This window comes from Triticum aestivum, chromosome 6B (assembly GCF_018294505.1).
Source record: "Triticum aestivum cultivar Chinese Spring chromosome 6B, IWGSC CS RefSeq v2.1, whole genome shotgun sequence".
In the NCBI taxonomy this organism is placed as follows: domain Eukaryota; kingdom Viridiplantae; phylum Streptophyta; class Magnoliopsida; order Poales; family Poaceae; genus Triticum; species Triticum aestivum.
This window is the reverse complement of record NC_057810.1, coordinates 690,810,790-690,825,389: the sequence shown is the minus strand read 5'-3', so window position 1 is coordinate 690,825,389 and position 14,600 is coordinate 690,810,790. Positions and strand designations below refer to the sequence as shown.

Here is a 14,600-nt window from a genome sequence, read left to right as displayed (position 1 = left end):
GGATATCGATGAACGGAAGACAAGGAAAGCAGGCAAGGTGAACCTCCTTTGCCAAAGCCCTTTTGAAATACCTTCTTTTTGAACCTTTAGAAAATACCTGCTAGCTATCCCTAGTTTTGTTTAACCAGCTTTCCCCCAAAAAGGGGAGATCCGCTGCTTACTGCTCACGGAAACATCCGACCTTATGGTCAAGTCGTCCGCCTATCTTTCTGATCTCATTCGTTTTCCGATCGCATAAAAAGTCATGAGATCAAAAAAGAAATGTGAGCATGTAGTTACAGATGTAAAAAAAGTAAATATCTCGTTCTCTTGGTCCATAGATGGGGCGTCCTATCCGATGGATGAATGAGGAGCCTCTGTCGAGTAGTGAAATGATAGGATTCTGCTTTTCGGTTAAACCGAAACACAAGTCAGCGATTCAAGCCAAGAGTGCGGGCACCTTAAGAGCGGTCAAAGCTAGAAGCTATATCATGACTGCTGGAACGAAAGACCCGATGAGTATTTTCGTACCACCTTCCAATCTTCTTAGTCAATTGTGTACTTTTCCACTAGGCGAGACATAAGTTATCGGAATCCGGGGCCTGTTTTTCCCTATTTCCCAAGGGGAATGTCAAATTGTGTGGTTTCACAGTCTTATGAGACAGAAAGTTTTGGAAAATGGAGCTGCCGTTTTCACTACTTTGGTCCCTAGCGATATTGTTGCTTAAACTAACATGGAAAGTGGGTTCAATCACTTTAAAGTGCCCTCTCAAGTGTCATCTCATAATGGTAATCTCCTTATGGTATAGTAATTTGGCTTAGAATAAGAAACCTATCTCTTCCCCCTAATGGCTTTTCACTACCCCTTGCGGGAATGCGTATCGTTGCTGCATCGCCACCGTATTCCTGACTTGCTTTTCTGAACTGCTTGTTTTCTCGGGGCTGCAGTCCAGTTGCTTAGTGGTTTGCTTCTCGGTCTACCCAATCAAGGTTAGACCTCGCTCTATCAACCATTGCTTTAAATAGTATCATGTTATTTCATCTTTCATTGATACCATCATTACAATCGAGGGCCTACAATCCATGGAAATCCCTATTCCGATCACTGGGAAAGAAGAGCAAGTAAGTAATGAATGAATGAATGAATTTAGATGGTATATAAACATCTCCCCATGAAGGGAAGGTGCTATAGTATCTAACTAAGAAAAAAAGTAGGTTGTGAAATGATAGGAAATATGCCATGCAGAAAATCCAGGAAATATTTCCTTGATTTTCGGATGACCCGGCTTATCTTTGCAGTTATCCTTATTTAGCAGAATCTAGTGAGTGTTCCATTAAAAGGAAAGAGAGCTATTCGTTGTAGGATTGATCCAGACAACCCAACCTAAGTCACCTATTGCGCCTAACCTAAGTATAGTGCCAGTGGTCGGCGAGGAGAAGTTCATTCCTGTAGAGAAGAGAGGGGATCCTATTTCCTTTCCCCCTTTCCCAGTATGGCAACCTTATCTTCCAGCATGAAAGTTGGTATCAGAATGAAACAATCCAATCCAATCCATACTTGTGGAGTGCTCAGTTCAGTTCCTGATTTCTCTCAAGCCTAAACCGAAAAAGGAAACCTATTACCCGGGGTCCCTCCTTTCGGCTATCTCATCTGCTGTTCCTCGACTCTCAGGAAGGTAAGATCATCAATCAATAGTAGGCTGCTGCTCTGTGCAGTTAAAGATGGGATCCAACCTGTTCTGTTTGCTTGTTTCCTATAATCTGTGCTCGATTCCATATTTCTGTATCCTTCGATTCCCGGGACAGATCTGATCTCCTTTATACTGACCTCAAACAACGAGCGAAGTCGAGATGTTGATGAGAAAGGGGCTTTTCTCAAGGCCAAAGAGTGTTCTTTGAAGGCTACTATGCATCCTTACGAATACAAGAGTGGTTTTTTTTGTTTTGGGTATAGCAGGACTTGAACCTGCGACCATTAGGTTAAAATCCCAATGCTCTACCAACTGAGCTATACACCCGATTTTACAAGAAGGCTTGGTGCGGAAAAGAAAAGAGGGCGGCCTGGCCCCTTTTCTTCTTATCATATCACAAGGGCGCGGCTCTGTATGGTATAGTACTGTGGAGCAAGTCTGGGAGTCCTTTCCACTCATTGAGGATTCTATCTAAAAAAGAAGGTCAACGGGGGAGACTACAGTAGCTCGAACTCAGACTATCTACGAAAAAGGTAAAGTCGTCTTTCCTAGGGTTCGACTGAAAGGAGCTGTGTTCTATGGTTTGACGTTGTGGAGGTCCAGCACTCTTCTAAACGAAGAAAGAGGGGATTCACGCTACCTCCTACTCCTACAGAAGATCGATTGGCGCGAACTTCCGATCGATTCCTTATTCATTGTTGCCGACCCTTATATCATCATAAAGAGAATCAAGATATCCCAAGAACCCAGCTAGGGATGAATGACTAGCGCTCAAGAAGAAGCAAGGGATGAGCGCACGGGAGCGGCGTTCCTTGTTGCTTTATTATCACATTAGAGAAGCGGAACCTCCAAGCTCAGACATCTCGAACTCAGAAACTACCCTTCTATCCCACCCTGCTCCTCCGGCATCGGAAGCAGAACTACCTGACCGAAGGAGATAGACAGGAAGGGAAGACGGTCATACAAAGGCCGAATAAAGCTCTCTTGAAGCTGCATCTGAATAGACCTAGAGTCACTCAGTACATACGAACTGAGTGACCATATCTCCCTCGGTCAGGTAGTTCTGCTTCCGATGCCGGAGGAGCAGGGTGGGATAGAAGGGTAGTTTCAAAAGGGCTCTAAATTTCACTGTCACTTTACCGGGCCGGAAAAGTGACACCGTCACGTCTCAGGGTCGTATGCCTGGAACAAGAAGGGTCGTCGTACAATTTCGGCGATTACAAAAAAGAAGGAGGCGAGCTCCCTATCCCTCTTTGTCTTTCCACTTCCCTCGTTCAGGAACAAACACTTCGCCAAATTCTTTTGAGTCCCGGCCCGGTTTTTCCCCACTAACCAATTACGTTACGACCACTGAACAAACTTGGTTGACGAACATGGTTTATGCGCCGCTAATCTAGCGGCTTGTCGAGCATTTGACAAACTCACACCATCCATTTCAAATGGGATTTGTCCCGTGGACACACGAGCAATCCAACCTGTCAGATTTCCTTTTCCTATTCCCATTCGAACTTCTGCGGGTTTCCCCGTAATAGGAAGATCTGCGAGAACTCTTACCCATATCTTACAATTTCTTCGGAATTGTCCGCTCATAGCACGATGGAATTGTCCGATTGTAGCCCGACGCGCTGCTTCAATGGCTCGATATGAAAGACGACCAGCTCTACAACTTTTGGTGCCATATCTTCCAAAACCAAGTTGTGTACCATCCGGTTCGCGACCCCTACTACATCTGCATTTAAAATATTTACTATATTTCGTACGTTTCGGATATAGCACGTCCCTTCTTATTTTGACTATATGAGATCCGCACTTTGACACCTGAAATTCCGGAGGCTCGTATCTCTTCCATGTGAGACCAGCGACCTCAGATCATCCCGGACTTATGTGCTGGAATAGCTTCGTTATGAGTTGAAGCAGCCTCAGCTACTATTCCTACTAAGGAGGAGTCGCCTTTTTCAATTCCCTCCCTTTTGCAATCCCATGTTGATGTAAGGAAGCTGCTTTAGAGTATTGGCAAAAAAAACATTACATGCAGGTCCAGATCTCCTTGCGTTCGTTGGTGGTTGACTACCGGGAAAGGGCAGAATAGCAACAGTGAGGAAGCATACCACCCAAAGCAAGACGTGAAAACCTTCTTCGTATCCAAAAGCCCCTTTTAGTCTGTCTGGCCTTAGTATTTATGATACATAATCACATCTTCTCCCCCTTTCTCGTATCTCCACGGAAGTAAGTACTGGTATGATCGGAACTAGTATTTAGATATATGTGACCCTCTAGCGGTTTGACTCCGTTGATGGTATACGGAACTTCCTTCCTGCGAAAGGTCGAGTTCGTAAATCAAGCTTGTAGAAAAAGCGAGTACCGGTATTTGATGGTGATGGTGAGGATGACTAACCTCGCTCTTGCAACCATGAATATTTTCTAGATACTACGGGCATATACCTTCTTCCGAAGGGTCCCCGTCCTATCTTTTTCGCCTTCCGCTCTGGAATCGACTATTGGTGGGTTGTAACGTGAACCTATGGATCTCAATGAACAGCTTCGATACCACAAAAGGATGGGCAAGAAAGACAGCATGTGTTGAGCCAAAGCCCTAGTTCATACACAATCATAATGTTGGTCAACCATCCGAACCGGGATTCCTGTTATTCATACGAAGGAACAAGAAAAGAAGAAGTATGGGATAAATGGTTTTCGAGTTGGGCATGATGAAAGCGGGTACAATGGCATTACTTAGAAGCTATTATGTCATGTCTTGGCTTTAGCAATAAGCTTGTGCGACTGATGACTCCCTCCATCCCTGGCACCGCCAAGACTAATGGATAAGGTTTTGTCGCATCTTAATCGAACCGCATGCGGAGCTCAGCTCCTAAGAAAATAATAAGAAATATCTAGTTTTGTTTCATAAGTGGCGAGCCAAGGAATAAGAATACCGCCCCCTGATCTGTATTTCAAAAGCGGATTCAGCGCTGCAAGAAATAGAATTATGCATAGATTGACTTGTAAAGAAAGACGAACCGAACAGTGCTAAGCAAAACTCTCTTATTTCTATGCTCGATTCAATCTCTACTCATCTGCTTTTAGTTCTACTTTCTGTATACGAAGTCCGAGCTTTTCGAGCTGCTCAGTTCTCGCTATGTCATTTCTTGGTTTTTAGTGCATTCACTCAATTCTCTGTGAAGCCCATGGACATGTTGTGGTTCATTGCAGAGAACAGCCATCACATGGATCAAGCTATAAGGAATCACCCGCGAGCGAGGGCAAGTCTCAATTACGGTAGGAATGGAATACACCAATCATAACTCTGGTCTGGTCCCTAGTTCCCTAAGTAGTTAGTGAAACTTCCAGCTGGACTGACTGGATTTAGAGCTTAATGCTCCTATCTTTGAACTAGAATCTTAGCGCTTATTTCATGAAGATAGCTACTTTCATTGATACAAGAATGCCTACTTTGGACCAATAGGATCTACTCCTACTTGAATGCCAATCCAATCTCTTTCCCAATAAGAATTCCTAATCCCTAAATCCAAGCAAGGCATGATTGTTAGTCAGGATAACCAGCTTACGTACCACATTAAGAAGTACCGACTATGCTTTTTTCCATACTTTTCTTGCAGTACTTCAGTAAAGCTACCCCATTTTAATAAGATAGGGATTCGAGATATCAGCATTTTTACAGGTCCTTGTCAAGCTGCAGCAGAATCAGATTCGAGTATAGCATCATTCAGTTGGAGTTCTGAAATAATCTGGATCCCCTTTGCTATTTTAGCAATCTCTGCTGCTCAGTTTCATCCCTTTCTGAGGTAGAAAACCCATCCATATATGTACGAGTGAGAGATGTCTTCCGTCCCGGAGAACCGTCTTCTCTCCCTCCTTAGGAAAAGGAGATCTAGGTAGAGGAGGTAGAAAATAATAGATACCGTCTATTCTATTAACTAGTCATCAAAAAGCAACCTATATCGAGGTCAAGTTTGATAGGGTGAAGTGGACTATTAGATCCCCGGCTTACCATTAGAAAGAAAGCTTAGCCGCCGACGTCAATGTGTTAAGCACATAGGATATATTCGGCGAAAGTCAGTAAGAAGTAGAGTGAATTCTGAAACTCCAGCATTTAGGCCCGGATAGAATGGGTCCTCAAGCTTAGAATCATTTGGCCTAACCTTTAAGAAAAGTCAGCATCTTTTCATCCGGGTCGTACTAAAGGCAGGTAGACCGAACACACGGCACCTGTCCCAATGACTGGTACACTGACGGTGGCTTATTGGTTCCTTCCTCCCTTCCATCCTCAAGTCTTACTTTCCTTGATGCCTTAGTTTACTTGATGCCCGATTCATTCCTCCCTATATTCAATCTCTCGTGCCATATTCTTTTTCAGGTTTGACACTACTTCCCTTTCCTATCTTTTTACTTTTCTCAAGGACGTAAGATTCTTCAAAATCCCTTTCGCAGATCCCTTTGATTCCAGGTTCGGATCCATCTATATCTTCTCTCCCTTTCTTGGAACATACTTCACAAAGTAGGACATGCCCCCGGGGATACTCATCATTATTATGAATAGGTTACTCTATCCAATTCCCCGGAATCATTCACTATCATAGTCAGTCTCACCTTCGCTTAGTTGAGGGATACTAACATCACCATCTGCACTGAGGAATATCTGAGATTTCTCAGGGTTCACGTGCATGCCCCCGCCACCATGTTCGATCACGGAAATAAATCCACTTAGATTTACGTGCCTTAAGATGTCCAGAATTTGAGGACGGTCAAGATGATATGAATAATAGCGTGTTGAAGCTAGAAGGACATTGGTGTCCCATCTTGTATAAAGAACACCTTCATACCGGCTCAGGACCTCCCTATCGAATTGATGTTGAAAAAAGAGATGTAGGAGCACGTCGCTTGGGTTGAGGAGGCTGTCAACGAGTCATCAAAGGCGATAGATTGGTTATATTCGGATTCGTTTGATTTTGATTTTCTTTTTTTTGGTTGTGAGAGGTCTGAGTCCACAGCTGGGCTAGAGGCGTCAGATGACAATTGAAGTAGGGGTCTGCCTCTTTCAAAGGGAAGCAAGAGTCTCATAGGGAAGGAGATCCTGCACAGACCAATCCCAATCAGGAAGAGAGTCTTGTTGTCAATGAAAGCAATTTTTCTATGTCACATATCTGCCTATCTCGTGTTGTGAGCTATAAAGTACCCACCAGGGGGGGTGGACCAAGAAAGAGGCAGGCGATTGGGTCCTTCCCATCCTCTGTGATGTCGGTCTCTTTGTCATTCTTTCACCCTTGCTGAGTAGCGAAGTGAGCATCCTCAAGATCCAATTCATCAATCATTTGAGTTGGTACGAACATAGGAATCCAGACTCCGCTTGATTCGATCTTCAGCTTCGACCTTCATCAGTCAGGAAAAAGAAGAAGGACCCACTTATTCCACTCAAAGAGACCGAACCAGGCAACAACAAAAAAAGAAAAACTGAAGGAAGTTCTCTTTCCATTCCAACTAAACTAAGTGAAAAAAGGGGGAGAGCAAAACAGAAACACAGGAACAAAGAAACTATGTCCAAACCAACGAGTCCTTTGGTCGACTCTAAAGAATGTATCGGGAGTTGGGAGTTAGCCGTCTCATAGGAGTGATAGCTGGGTTTTTCACGGAGTTTCTTCGTACGATTGAAAAAAAGAGTTCTCTAGGTCGGAGAAAACAAGAAGAAGATTGTTCACCAGTCTGTCTCCCAACCTCTTTAAAGCAGCTACCTACCGTGATCTGGTCTTGGGACAGCATTGGCACCCCCAATAAAAATAGGGGGTGCCAATGCTGAGTGACTCTAGGTCTATTCAGATGCAGCAGATGGAATGTAACCAGGTAAAGTAACCTACGGCGAGATAGCGTCTATAAGTGAATCAGTCTATTGATAACCTACTATATCCACAGTGAAATTGTAACTTACTGACAATGTTGAAGATGCTGGAATGTAACCAGGTACAGCAATAGCGAAAGCAGGTACAGTAACGGCGCAATCCCTAAAAAAAGAATCAAAATAGAGAAATTTAGAGCGCTGCGAATTTCCTTCTTTTGATAATGCTACCCACACAGTCACGGCTCCTATCCGGTCACCGGGTTAAACAATTGATTCCTCTCAACGCATCCCCGCGGTAAAGAGCTAGTCGTATTCTTTTGAGAACTCTCTAGTTGTATTCAAGCAAGAGTCCTCGGCATCCTACGAAAACAAGCGCTAGGAATATCAATAGCGTTAGCGTTAGCGTCCTGGCCTTTGCTTGGGGATTCCTCTATGGAATTCCAAACATGCCATTGCTTTGCCTTTGCTCGTCCCTTTGATTCAATCCTTCTTCTCCTCGAAAGCTACAACTAGAAAATATATTCTTCTTTGCCGGTGCGAACCCTTCTTTTGAATAACAACCATTGGCAAGACCAGTGAAATCCGAATACTAATCCGAGGAAAGCCCATCCCTACTTCCCTTTGCTGTTGTTCCTCGAAATCCTCTACTAGTCATTGGTTTCAAAGCAAAGGTATCCGGTATAGGGGGTCGTGGGCAGGTTAGTGTTTCATTTCGATAGGTGATAGTGGTATACCCAAATCATATGGTATAGGTCTTGGAAAGGAAAGTAAATCAAGTCCATCTTACAGGATTTCTTCACTTGCTTGGGCTTAAGCGGTACCAGTACCCGGAGAATAGTTCCATTCTCTTTCTCCACATGACACCCTTGTGTTGTCAAACTAATGAATCCCTCTCCGCCCCTGCTCCGACAAAGCAATAAGCACTAGGGTATCCACCCACCCTGCCAGTTCGAATTGAGTTTGGCCCTAATAATATTGATACTTTTTCTGACCATTTTATTCTGGTCAGAAAAAGCGATGCGAGAGCGTATTCTCTTATCTAAGCTTCCTCCCTTCGCTCCCCCCATCGTAGATGGTTCAGCCACACCCGGTGCCACGAAATGATTGAGAACTAGGACGGGGTCGAAATGCATTTTATTCTTAGTATTAAAAAAGTATTGCATGACCGAATAATTCAAGGAGGGGCGCACAGCGGGGAGGGTCCTTTTTAGTAGATGACTCGTCGGGCCGTCAGAGCGGGACTTCTTTGGTAAAAATAACTTGATGCTATTCCTTTTTAGTAAGGAGGCGGCATTTCCCATAAGGAAAGGTATGTCATTTACAACCCCGGCGTATTGAGGCCGCTTGAAGGCCCCGCTCACCCGAAGTGATTTATCAAAATTCTTCTTTCTCGATGGTGATCGGTCATGGTATCCATAACGTTACATCTTTTTCGGCCAAATCCGGATTTCGTTTTGCTTCTCCCGGTCGATCGACTCGACTCTTTTCCCTGCCCCCCGGCCTCTCACTTCGTTTCGTTCTTCCTCTGTACCCTCGCTTGAATGAAGACACCCGATCGGCCCGACTTTCCCAAATGTCGGCCACCAGCCCTTTTCCTGTAGTACGGGTCTTGATTTCTTGTCTTGTTTTCGTTTTAGTCGTGGTGGTCGCCCGGGAAGAAAGAAATGAATGAATGTCCTTTTGGGAAAATGTAGAATAATACACCTACCGAGACGAAAGCCAAGGGCAAGTTTCGTAGGTGGACGTATCGAACTAAAATAAGATCTAAGATTGACATCTTGATACAATGATTTACCATAATAATAAATAGAGTCAATGGTGACAGAGCCGTGGGAAGAGCCGCTTCTTTTTTTCGGCGGGGGCTTCCATTCACCAGCGCAGACTACATACACGTGCTCTCTGAACCGTGCTAGATAGTCACCCATCACACGGCTCTCAAACCCAACCTGTGGTGGATCCCGGGGGACAAAGCAAAGTCAAAGCGCTTGATCCTTTGCCCCATACTTTGAGATCTTCCTCCCCGCCGATCAAGCAGCAACGCAACTCGTGATAGGCTTAGCTTAAGCCGCTAACGTTCGGTTCGGATAAGTAAAGTCCCTTCGGTCGGTTCGCTCAGGTGGTCTTCCCTTATTTTCCCTAACGTTCAGAGTTGTTCTGGTTTGAGAAAGGAGCACCGCCAAGTCCACTAGGGGCGCCCTGAATGAATAAGAAATGGACAGCTGAGGTCAGGCTTGCATGAAAAAAGAAGATAATAAGTTAGATGTACACACCTGAGGTTGGTAAGAACTGAGGGACAATGCCCCCCCCCCCTCACTGGGCCCATCAGCGAAAGCAACTGCTACTTAATCGTAGGTTTGCTTTCATGCAAGGCCCCCGCTGCTGGAACAGGCGGTTGTCATTTTCAAGTAAACGCCCCACCCCCTTTCTTTGCCCGCCGGCCGCCTAGCTCGTTATTCTTTGAGATCTGGATAGAGTCTCGCTTCGGGGCGGGGGAAGCATGGATTCGATAGATCTATCGAATGTTGGAAATATGCCCTAGAGGCAATAATAAAAGTATTATTATTATATTTCCTAGTTCATGATAATCGTTTATTATCCATGCTATAATTGTATTGATAGGAAACTCAGATACATGTGTGGATACATAGACAACACCATGTCCCTAGTAAGCCTCTAGTTGACTAGCTCGTTGATCAATAGATGGTTACGGTTTCCTGACCATGGACATTGGATGTCATTGATAACGGGATCACATCATTAGGAGAATGATGTGATGGACAAGACCCAATCCTAAGCCTAGCACAAGATCATGTAGTTCGTATGCTAAAGCTTTTCTAATGTCAAGTATCATTTCCTTAGACCATGAGATTGTGCAACTCCCGAATACCGTAGGAGTGCTTTGGGTGTGCCAAACGTCACAACGTAACTGGGTGGCTATAAAGGTGCACTACGGGTATCTCTGAAAGTGTCTGTTGGGTTGGCACGAATCGAGATTGGGATTTTGTCACTCCGTGTAAACGGAGAGGTATCTCTGGGCCCACTCGGTAGGACATCATCATAATGTGCACAATGTGACCAAGGGGTTGATCACGGGATGATGTGTTACGGAACGAGTAAAGAGACTTGCCGGTAACGAGATTGAACAAGGTATCGGTATACCGACGATCGAATCTCGGGCAAGTACCATACCGCTAGACAAAGGGAATTGTATACGGGATCGATTGAGTCCTTGACATCGTGGTTCATCCGATGAGATCATCGTGGAACATGTGGGAGCCAGCATGGGTATCCAGATCCCGCTGTTGGTTATTGACCGGAGAACATCTCGGTCATGACTACATGTCTCCCGAACCCGTAGGGTCTACACACTTAAGGTTCGATGACGCTAGGGTTATAAAGGAAGCTTGTATGTGGTTACCGAATGTTGTTCGGAGTCCCGGATGAGATCCCGGACGTCACGAGGAGTTCCGAAATGGTCCGGAGGTAAAGATTTATATATAGGAAGTCCTGTTTCGGCCATCGGGACAAGTTTCGGGGTCATCGGTATTGTACCGGGACCACCGGAAGGGTCCCGGGGGCCCACCGGGTGGGGCCACCTGCCCCGGGGGGCCACATGGGCTGTAGGGGGTGCGCCTTGGCCTACATGGGCCAAGGGCACCAGCCCCTAGAGGCCCATGCGCCAAGATAAAGGAAAAAGGGGAGAGTCCTCAAGGGGGAAGGCACCTCCGAGGTGCCTTGGGGAGGATGGACTCCTCCCCCCCTCTTGGCCGCACCCCTTTCTTGGAGTAAGGGGCAAGGCTGCGCCTCCCCCCTCTCCCCTGCCCCTATATATAGTGGAGGGAAGGGAGGGCATCCATACCTGAGCCCTTGGCGCCTCCCTCCCTCCCGTGACACCTCCTCCTCTCCCGTAGGTGCTTGGCGAAGCCCTGCAGGATTGCCACGTTCCTCCATCACCACCACGCCGTTGTGCTGCTGCTGGATGGAGTCTTCCTCAACCTCTCCCTCTCTCCTTGCTGGATCAAGGCGTGGGAGACATCGTCGAGCTGTACGTGTGTTGAACGCGGAGGTGTCGCCCGTTCGGCACTAGGATCATCGGCGATCTGAATCACGACGAGTACGACTCCATCAACCCCGTTCACTTGAACGCTTCCGCTTAGCGATCTACAAGGGTATGTAGATGCACTCTCTTTCTACTCGTTGCTGGTCTCTCCATAGATAGATCTTGGTGTTTCGTAGGAAATTTTGAATTTCTGCTACGTTCCCCAACAGTGGCATCATGAGCTAGGTCTATTGCGTAGATTCTTTGCACGAGTAGAACACAAAGTAGTTGTGGGCGTCGATATTGTTCAATATGCTTGCCGTTACTAGTCTTATCTTGATTCGGCGGCATCGTGGGATGAAGCGGCCCGGACCAACCTTACACGTACGCTTACGTGAGACCGGTTCCACCGACAAACATGCACTAGTTGCATAAGGTGGCTGGCGGGTGTCTGTCTCTCCCACTTTAGTCGGATCGGATTCGATGAAAAGGGTCCTTATGAAGGGTAAATAGAAATTGGCATATCACGTTGTGGTTCATGCGTAGGTAAGAAACGTTCTTACTAGAAACCCATAGCAGCCACGTAAAACATGCAAACAACAATTAGAGGACGTCTAACTTGTTTTTGCAGGGTATGCTATGTGATGTGATATGGCCAAAAAGGATGTGATGAATGATATATGTGATGTATGAGATTGATCATGTTCTTGTAATAGGAATCACGACTTGCATGTCGATGAGTATGACAACCGGCAGGAGCCATAGGAGTTGTCTTTATTTATTTGTGACCTGCGTGTCAACTTAAACGTCATGTAATTACTTTACTTTATTGCTAACCGTTAGCCATAGTAGTAGAAGTAATAGTTGGCGAGGCAACTTCATGAAGACACGATGATGGAGATCATGATGATGGAGATCATGGTGTCATGCCGGTGACGATGATGATCATGGAGCCCCGAAGATGGAGATCAAAAGGAGCAAAGTGATGATGGCCATATCATGTCACTATTTGATTGCATGTGATGTTTATCATGTTTATACATCTTATTTGCTTAGAACGACGGTAGTAAATAAGATGATCCCTTACAACAATTTCAAGAAGTGTTCTCCCCTAACTGTGCACCGTTGCGACAGTTCGCTGTTTCAAAACATCACGTGATGATCGGGTGTTTTATTCAGACGTTCAAATACAACGGGTGTTGACGAGCCTAGCATGTACAGACATGGCCTCGAAACACATGCAAAACACTTAGGGTTAACTTGACGAGCCTAGCATGTACAGACATGGCCTCGGAACACGGAGACCGAAAGGTCGAACATGAGTCGTATAGAAGATACGATCAACATGAAGATGTTCACCGATGATGACTAGTCCGTCTCACGTGATGATCGGACACGGCCTAGTTTGACTCGGATCATGTAATCACTTAGATGACTAGAGGGATGTCTATCTGAGTGGGAGTTCATAAGATGAACTTAATTATCCTGAACATAGTCAAAAGACCTTTTGCAAATTATGTCGTAGCTCGCGCTATAGTTCTACTGTTTAGATATGTTCCTAGAGAAAAAATTAGTTGAAAGTTAATAGTAGCAATTATGCGGACTAGGTCCGTAAACTGAGGATTGTCCTCATTGCTTCATAGAAGGCTTATGTCCTTAATGCACCGCTCAGTGTGCTGAACCCCAAACGTCGTTTGTACACGTTTTGATAACTACGTGATAGTTCAGTGAAACGGTTTAGAGTTGAGGCACCAAAGACGTTTTTAAAACATCGCGAAACATATGAGATGTTTGGAGGGCTGAAATTGGGATTTCAGGCTCGTGCCCATGTCAAGAGGTATAACACCTCCGATGACTTTCTTAACCTGCAAACTAAGGAGAAAAGCTCAATTGTTGAGCTTGTGCTCAGATTGTCTGAGTGCAACAAATCACTTGAATCGAGTGGGAGTTGATCTTCCAGATGAAATAGTGATAGTTTCTCCGAAGTCATTACCACCAAGCTGCTAGAGCTTCGTGATGAACTATAATATATCAGGGATAGATATGGTGATCCTTGAGGTATTCGCGTTGTTTGACATCGCGAAAGTAGAAATCAAGAAGGAGCATCAATTGTTGATGGTTGATGAAACCACTAGTTTCAAGAAGGGCAAGGGAAAGAAGGGATACTTCATGAAACGGCAAATCAGCTGCTGCACCAATGAAGAAACCCGAGGTTGAACCCAAACCCGAGACTAAGTGCTTCTGTAATAAGGGGAACAACCACTAGAGCAAGATTACCCTAGATACTTGGTAGATGAGAAGGCTGGCAAGGTCGATAGAAGTATATTGGATATACATTATGTTAATGTGTACTTTACTAGTACTCCTAGTAGCACCAGGGTATTAGATACCGTTTCGGTTGCTAAGTGTTAGTAACTCGAAATAAAAGCTACGGAATAAACGGAGACTGGCTAAAGGTGAGCTGACGATATATGTTGGAAGTGTTTCCAAGTTTGATGTAATCAAACATCGCACGCTCCCTCTACCATCAAGATTAGTATTAAACCTGAATGGTTTATTGAATCTCGATCGTAGTGATACACATTTTCATGCCAAAAGATAGTAATGATAATACCACTTACTGGTGGCACTGCCATGTAAGTCATATTGGTTTAAAACGCATGAAGAAGCTCCATGTTGATGGATCTTTGGACTCACTCGTTTTTGAAAAGTTTGAGACATGCGAACCATGTCTATTGGTATATACGCATGAAGAAACTCCATGCAGATGGATCGTTTGGACTCACTTGATTTTGGATCACTTGGGACATGCAAATCATACCACATGGGCAAGATGACTGAAAAGCCTCGTTTTCACTAAAATGGAACAAGATAGCAACTTGTTGGAAGTAACACATTTTGATGTGTGCAGTCCAATGAGTGCTGAGGCATGCAGTGAATATCGTTATGTTCTTACTTCACAGATGATTCGAGTAGATGTTGAGTATATTTACTTGATGAATCACGAGTCTGAATTATTGAAAGGTTCAAGTAATTTCAG

General features: G+C 44.9%; 1 non-coding gene across 1 annotated transcript; it reads right to left on the bottom strand.

Annotated features, from left to right (window-relative positions):
• Positions 1–1,924: 1,924 nt before the first annotated feature.
• On the bottom strand, positions 1,925–1,997 carry TRNAK-UUU (transfer RNA lysine (anticodon UUU)). The gene has a single exon. It is a non-coding gene; the product is annotated as a tRNA-Lys (tRNA).
• Positions 1,998–14,600: the final 12,603 nt, after the last annotated feature.